Source organism: Miscanthus floridulus, chromosome 1 (genome assembly GCF_019320115.1).
Source record: "Miscanthus floridulus cultivar M001 chromosome 1, ASM1932011v1, whole genome shotgun sequence".
NCBI classification, from domain to species: Eukaryota; Viridiplantae; Streptophyta; class Magnoliopsida; order Poales; family Poaceae; genus Miscanthus; species Miscanthus floridulus.
Genome location: NC_089580.1, coordinates 93926565 through 93934685, shown reverse-complemented (window position 1 = coordinate 93934685; position 8121 = coordinate 93926565). Strand labels below are relative to the sequence as shown.

At 43.8% G+C, this 8121-nt stretch overlaps 1 pseudogene; it reads left to right on the top strand.

Moving 5' to 3' along the window:
* The first annotated feature begins 274 nt into the window (after positions 1-274).
* LOC136460427 (uncharacterized) lies at positions 275-781 on the top strand (annotated as a pseudogene).
* Positions 782-8121: the final 7340 nt, after the last annotated feature.

Here is an 8121-nt window from a genome sequence, read left to right as displayed (position 1 = left end):
TTCCTAGTAATGTCCCTAGTTGAATAGTAGAAGACATAGTTTACCAAAGTTAGAACTAGAGAGCCTTAGTTATCCTCTCTACGCTCCTATTTATCCTAACCTTGTTGCTACCAAGTTAGACCGTAGTTAGTCTCACATGTTTCCCTATGGATACGATACTTGAAATACATCTAGGTGAAAGCTACAGCGATATCCGTATGCATTTGGATTTATCTGTGTGCGTTAATAAATACCAACATTGAACAATCCAACACTTGGTGAATTCTGCTTCACAATGATAGGAAGAGCCAACATCGAAGGATAAAAAAGCAACGTCGCTATGAACACTTGGTTACCACAAGCTAGTTATCCCTCTGGTAATTTTTCTGACACCTCTAACTTCAAACTCCGAAGGTCTAAAGGATCGATAGGGCATGCTTTCATTGTTCGTATTCGTACTAGAAATTAGAATCAAATGAGCTTTTACCCTTTTGTTCCACACGAGATTTTTGTTCAAGTTGAACTCATCTTAGGAAACCTATGTTATCTTTTAATAGATGTGCCACCCCAGCCAAACTCCCCACCTAACAATGTATTCCGCCTGGATCATCACGACGAGGTTAGACCTTAGAGCCAAAAGGAGGGGTGAGGCCCTGCTTCCGACCCACGAAATAAGTAAAATAACATTAAAACTAGTGGTATTTCACTTGCGCCCGAAGGCTCCCACTTATCCTACACCTCTCAAGTCATTTCACAAAGTCAGACTAGAGTCAAGCTCAATAGGGTCTTCTTCCCCCACTAATTTCACCAAGCCCATTCTCTTAGTTGTGGTTTCGCTAGATAGTAAATAGGGATAGTGGGAATCTCGTTAATTGATTCTTGCGTGTCACTAATTAGATGATGAGGCATTTGGCTACCTTAAAAGAGTCGTAGTTACTCCCATCATTTACCCGCGCTAGGTTGAATTTCTTCACTTTGACATTTAGAGCGCTGGGTAGAAATCACATTGCGTCAGCATCCATGGGGCCATTGCAATGCTTTGTTTTAATTAAGCAGTCAGATTCCCTTGTCCGTACTAGTTCTGAGTCAGTTGTTCGACGCCTAGGGAAGGCCCCTATAGTGACCATTCTCAGTCCATCCCCTATTAGGCACGCAGTGGCCCACTCTCACCGTGGGAGCAGCTCGAGCAGTCCCCCAGCAACCGATGGGGTCGAGGCTAGGAGCCAATCCATTCCTTGAAGTTATGGATCGGTTTTGCGGACGTCCCTTGCCTACATTGTTCCATTGGCCAAAGGCTATTCACCTTGGATACCTGATGCGGTTATGAGTATGACCGGGCTTGGACGATACTCGGTCCTCCGGATTTTCAAGGGCCACTGAGGGCGCACCGAACACCACATGACGTGTGGTGCTCTTCCGACCGCTGGACCCTACCTCTGGCTAAACCAATTCTAGGGTTGGTAGTCGTTAAGCAACAAAGATAACTCTTCCCACGGCCCCCGCCAGTGTCTCTAGACTTCCTCATGTCATCATCAACCGTAGTGTTCCAGCTCGGGAAATCCAACCCGATTCCCTTTTAGGGAACACATGAGATCGTGTTGTCTGCCGGGGTTACCCCATACCTTAGAATCATCTTACACATGTGCAAGTACCATTCACATGGAACCATTCTCCTCTTTGGCCTTCAAAGTTCCAATTTGAATATTTGCTACTACCACCAAGATCTGCACCGATGGCCGCTCCACCTAGGCCCATGCGCTCCTACCCATCGGAGCATGGCGCTCGCCTAGATGGCCGGGTGTGGGTCATGCACTTCAGTGCCATCTTTTTTTGGGGCTAGTTGATTTGATAGGTGACTTGTTACACACTCCTTAGCGGATTTTGACTTCCATGACCACTGTCCTGCTGTCTTAATCGACCAACACCCTTTGTGGGTTCTAGATTAGCGCGTAGTTCAGCACCATAACCTGACTTCTGGTTTGTCCTGCATAGCCAATTCTGCTTACCAAAAGTGGCACACTTGGAGCTCCTAATTCCATGGCATGGCTCACTAGAGCGCCGTGCCATCCTACCTATTTAAAGTTTGAGAATAGGTTGAGGGCGTTGTGCCCCCGATGCCTCTAATCATTGGCTTTACCCGATAGAACATGGGTAAGCCCCGTAGGCCCCCAAGTTCGTTACACCATGGCTGGCCACCAAAGCTAGCCACGGTGGCCCGGGGGTGTGACCGAGGTTCATTGGAGCTAGCTAAGCGGGTACAACAAAAAACTAGTGGTTTCGCATCAGTTTATCTGAGGTCTCAGCCGACTGAACACTCACCCCCTAATATACCTGAGGGGCATCCACCCCTCCTAGAAGTTCTGGCAGTTTTTTGTATGGTTTCTATAGGTGTTTTGGAGGACCTTAGGAAACTCATGTGATATGCAATTTTCATCTGATTTTGGCTCAGAAACACTAGTTTCCGCCTAGAGGTGCATGGAGTTGTTGATTACCTCGGATGGACCGAACCTTGGACTTTTCATGTGGGCCCCATGGGTGGGTCCCTTGGGCCCCATGGACCACCCCAGTAGGACCAAATACCGTGGCCCATTTGTGGCCCGTTTCGGCCCATTCATGTATCGTTTTGGCCCATTTTCGGTCGTTTTTGTCTCATTTTCACCGTGCCCTTCACTTAAACCAACTTCGCCATTTCCAACCGTGCCTTGGGACCTATCGTTTCCTCCTCTTGTTACCCGTTTTGGGCCCATTTTGGCCTTGCATGGCCCATTTTCTTCCCGCCATGAGCCATTTTCACCTCGCGTGGGCTTTTCGTCCTACTTTCGTCCTGTCCTTCTCCCGGGACCTGTTCCCGTGGCCTCGTGAGGCATATCCATCATGTGCGATGCGAGTCCTAGCCATTCCTCGGCATCCAATGTTGCTCGGATGAGGGCTGATGAAGCTCATGCTTGGGAAGCAAGTAAAGGTTCTTTGAAGAGTCTTTGCTTTTATATTTGTGACTTTATCCGATAACCCTTCATTTTCATTAGATCTAGAGGAACAACTGGCAGCTTTGTGTCACGAGATCGAGGAGGCTCATCACTAGGAGATTGACCTAGAAAATCACCATGAGATCCTCCAATGGGTAGCACTTGGCGTAGTTGGAGCAGTCAATGCTAGGGGTGTTTCTCTTGAAGATCGCCTATAGGATATCTCGGTTCATGCCAGAGAAGTGGCAACTCATGGGGTCCACTATGGTTTCGGTTCTACTTTGGCTGCAGTGCAACTACATTCAAGTTACGAGCTCCATCACCTAGAACCTAGTTTTCTAGACACTGATCGGCTGGAAGATCAAGAGGACCTGATTGAAGACTTCACTGATGCTACCGATGCTATCATAGTGATCATTTCTAGTAGAACCGCCCAAATTATATGGCCTGCATGTGCCTATCATTGCCTCATAGACTTCTAACTATAGCACACATAAGCCACACAATTTTGATAGTCTGTCGAGTGTCCTTAGGAAACCCGAATCATCCACTTTTTCTTTCTGAGCAGGATACTTTATAAAAAGCATTGCAATATTACAACAGTTTATACAAATATATTACATTCAAATAAAAGCGGAAGTCTTACAAACCAAAAGTTTACAAACCATTTATTTAGTTAATACAAACCATAAGTTTTAACCATCAAGGCAGTAGGATAGCTGTTGGCGGTCCTTAATGATCAAATCTGACCACCAATTAAGACATAAAATAGAAGAAATTGGCAATCCTAAACACATAGGCATTTGCTATTGACAAAGTTCCACATGTATTTGGAGATTATTATTTTGCAGGACATAAACACAAATGCATGGAAATTTTCATCAAAAGGCGCTTTCCAATGCTGAATCACGCAAAGGAACAAGGGAGACGCCCATCAACTCGACTCAACCGAGGCAAAGCACCACCAAGGAGTGATCCATGTCAAGCCCACAGCCCACCACATAAAGGTGATGGCGAGGTAGCTTGGTTAGGGGGTGGCCAACCCCTAGGGGCGAGCAACCCCCTACTGGCTCCTCTCATCCACCCCTTCGATAGGTAGTGGCATGTGGACATGCTGAGGCGGTGGAAGCCGGGGACGCACCAAGAATAGCTACTGCACCGCCTCTACTCCTTGTATAAATAGAGGGGTACCCCCTCTAAAACACAACACATCAAGGCAAAGAGCATTCCACCATTGAGCTTCACTCCAAGGGCTTGTAGAGTAGTAAGGGAGAGATGTGAGGTAGAGCTTGGGGAAGCACCGGGCTTGTCGGTGTCTCCCCAACTTATACCTCGACGAACATCTCTACTTCAACAGGTTTTACCGCTAAGTGAGTGTTCGTGGTTCTTTTGGTTATAAAGTATTTGATTAGTTAAGCTTTACTCTTACTTGTTTGTGGGTTTGTCATCCATCCCCATGGTGGATGCTCTAGTTTGAGGACTCCTGATAAAGATAGAAGTTCCTAGCCATCGCTAGAGTAGTAACCAATAGCGTAGACATGGTGTTTGAGCTAGAAGATACCATCATTTGCCTCATTCCCCATGGTTGAAGGGTAGGCGGCAGGTGGTGACAGCCCTGTCCGCCTCTTGTATTCCCCCACATCTAGGTTCAATGTAGGCTATAGGCCGGAGGTGCCTAGTAGACTAGGTATAAGCCAGTGCCCGAAGCAAGCGAGTAGAAGTAAAGTTAATCTACCCATAGACCCTAAAACCATAGGAATCCATCTCAACCTCTATCAACTCTACCCTTGTGTTGTCCTTGGACAAATTAGCTAGAAGAGTACCTCTGTTCTCGGTGGAAAATACGATACCTTGAATACTTTCGGGTGAAGTGCTACAACGGTAATTCTGTGCACTTGCAAACTTTTTTGCTTATGATAAGAAATACCAACATGCATTTCTAGCACCGTTGCCGGGGAATGGTTGCCGTATTTTCTTCGAACCTAGTTCGTCCTTGTATTTGTATCTTTTTTTTATAAAAAATAACTAAAATATTTTCACCATGAAAACCACTGCTATCCAATACCGGTCTGCTTCAAAGGGAGAGTTCCATGAGACACCACTTTCTCTAAAACCAAAGTTTTCATCTGGCTGTGAACTCCACCCTGACTTCATAGCCATGATTCTAGCACAACCCTTCTCAGGGCACTATAATGAAAACCCCTACCATCACCTGCACGAGTTTGACAAGATGTATTCGTGCCTAGGCATCTCGGGCATGACATAGGAAACTCTAAAGTGGAAATTGTTTCCCTTCTCTCTCACGGGAAAGGTGAAGCAATTGTACACACATGCCGTAGAAAGTATGAATGGGGACTAGGATGAATTAAAGACAAGTTTCACCTTGCATTCTTCCCTATGTCTCGTATCGACTCTCTACTAAGGGCAATCCTCGACTTTGAGCAGCATATGAAGGAGTCTATAGATGTAGCCTGTGCCAGGTTTTCAGCGTTAATACACACTGGCCCAGACTTGTCTTTACCCAATAGCATATTGTTGTGACTCTATTGTTTGGGTATTGACATACATGCTGACCTATGCCTAGACATGATTGCCAGAGGTTGTTTCACACACAAATCCATGACAGAACAAGTGAAATTCCTTGAAAACTTCCTAGAAAGCTACACTCCCCCATCATGAGAAATAGACCCCAACAGACGAAAGTCATGTTGAGTGTTGAGGAGTCCTCATCGGTCAAATTTGAACCTATACCATCCTTAGATTCAACTCATGAGGCCTCACCCGAAGTGCAAACACCAGAGGAAAGATTAATTCATCCTTTGGAGTTCCCTATTGAATTCAGGTATTATGGCAATACCTCGACACACATTTGGCACAATCCTCACAAAGAAGCTTCTCCCAAGGTAGAACCGCCAAAGGAATGGTTGTTGGAAGTGAAACGTTCTTCCGAAGCAATTTGGATTCTTTTACCTTCCACGACCATGCCTTATTCATTAAGGGGAACAAAAATAGAAGCCCTACACAACCCCACAGTCAGGACTAATATCATGTCAAAATTTCTTGCGAAAAATCTTTTGGGCAACATGCCGCTAGTCTCGACCAACAAACTTTTCAAAAGTCCCTCGGGACTCATCTTCGAGTGTTGTGGGATTGCCAAGGCCGTGCCAATCATAATAAATCAAACTAAGGTTCACCTAGACTGCAACATCTATGCCATCCTCGACTTTGAACTTCTTATAGGCTATCCCTTTGAAAAACTTGTCCAAGAAAATCCTACCCATGGGAGCCTAAATGAAGAGTTTGGGAGGACTGCTTCCACCACTCACGTAGATATCCCAATGGTGGAGCATCATCCCAACAATGACCCGCTTGAGGAGGTGAAATTCATAACCCTGTTCGTTTCACCATCACCCTCACTTGAACCCAAGCCATGTTCCTCTAGCCATCCAAACATTGTTCTTGATGATGGTCAAAATTCAACATTAAGCCTACATGACAAATCCCTTCAGAACAAAAACTCTTGTGCCATGGACATGTTGCTTAGTACCCCGCTTCCCTACGAGGAACACAACCACCTATCACTCCTCATTTACAAACTTTTTGGAAGGATAGTTGTGGATGCATATGTTTATCATAAATATTGCAAATCTCTTGAATGCACAGTAGTACTAACCTTGCAGCTTGAACGATAATGCTAAATGCCTAATGGTGAAGCTGGGAGCTAAACCATCATTGTTAGCTGCAAGATGTAGTTCCCAAGGTCTAGCTTATGACCATAAACAAAGCACTGCCAGGAGATACCCTGAATTATCTTAAAAAAGGAGGATTATTATAAAAAAACAACTTTCTTATTAACAAAAAAACAAAAACATGTTATCAAGTTAGTATGCACCTTTGGGTATTCTTGTGTGTCAACCCTTTTAGGTTAAGATCAAGAAGAATAGGGACATGCGATGCTTGAAACCACAGGGGCTGCATCAACTACATATCTTGATGATCTTTGGTGATGGAACCCACTCAAAGAGGAGGCCCTGACTCTGCACACTTGACTTTTATACAAAAGTCCAAGTGTGGTGGAGGATGGTGGGAGTCCCAAGTTCCATACACACCAAAAACCATCCTGCTTAAAAAATGATGTTAGCTCCACCTTTCTAAAAAAGGAACTAAAAATTATTATGAAAGAAAAAGAAAACAAAAAAGAATGAGAGACAAAAAAAGAAGAGAGAGAAAGGAAGAGAGAGAAGGAACCACAAGATGGGTTCTCTTCTGAACCTTGTGCTATCACCAAGGCCCATGGTCTATAAACACTATTTGTATGTATGACCTAGCGTTGGTATTTGCCTGAGCTGGACAATACGTGATCATGCAACCGTTGCAACGACTTCAAGCTTCATCCATATACGCTGCCGGTAAAACCACTCAGGTATGCAAAGGTAAATAAATGTTCACCAAACTCTTCCACTCATATTTATCTCCATAAGAAAATAACTGGCTCATAAAAACCATACCTTCCTTGTTTATGTTGTATACTCTAGTTTGGATGTACATACGTAGTACACCCATAGGATTTTTAAATTAAGCATGGTGCTTAGGTTAAAGTTGCCTTCTTTAATCAAAATTTGGCATGGTGTTTAAAATTGATTAATGAACTTTGAGTATTACTTTCATAAACAAGAGAAGTAATCTACCATGGAGATAAATCAAGGCTATGTTTATTGTTGCAAACTTTACCTTGTTTATGCTAAATGATAAAAAGTTGGGTGAACACATAAAATTAAACAAATAATAATAATAATAATAATAATAATAATAATAATAATAATAAGTAAATAAAAGTAATAATGATTATAATAAAATTAAGGCTCCCCAGTGTTTTCAACTAGTAGAGCCCTTGTTTGTTTCCACTTTTGTTTCTCTTTATCCAATAAAACAGGTACAAGAATAAGTGTGGGGGAAATCTCTCAAGCATGACGAACACACATTAGAGATCTCCCACCAACACATTGCACAAACATCGAATGATCCAACATGCAAGAAGGACAAACAGATAGTCCTAGAGAGGGTTGGCTGAACTTTTGGTTTAGCCAAACCACCTCTGACTTAGCTCCTTCCTCTTCAACGATGGTTTGTATAACACAACCCGCTACTCCATACAATCTTGAGTTTGAACAAACAT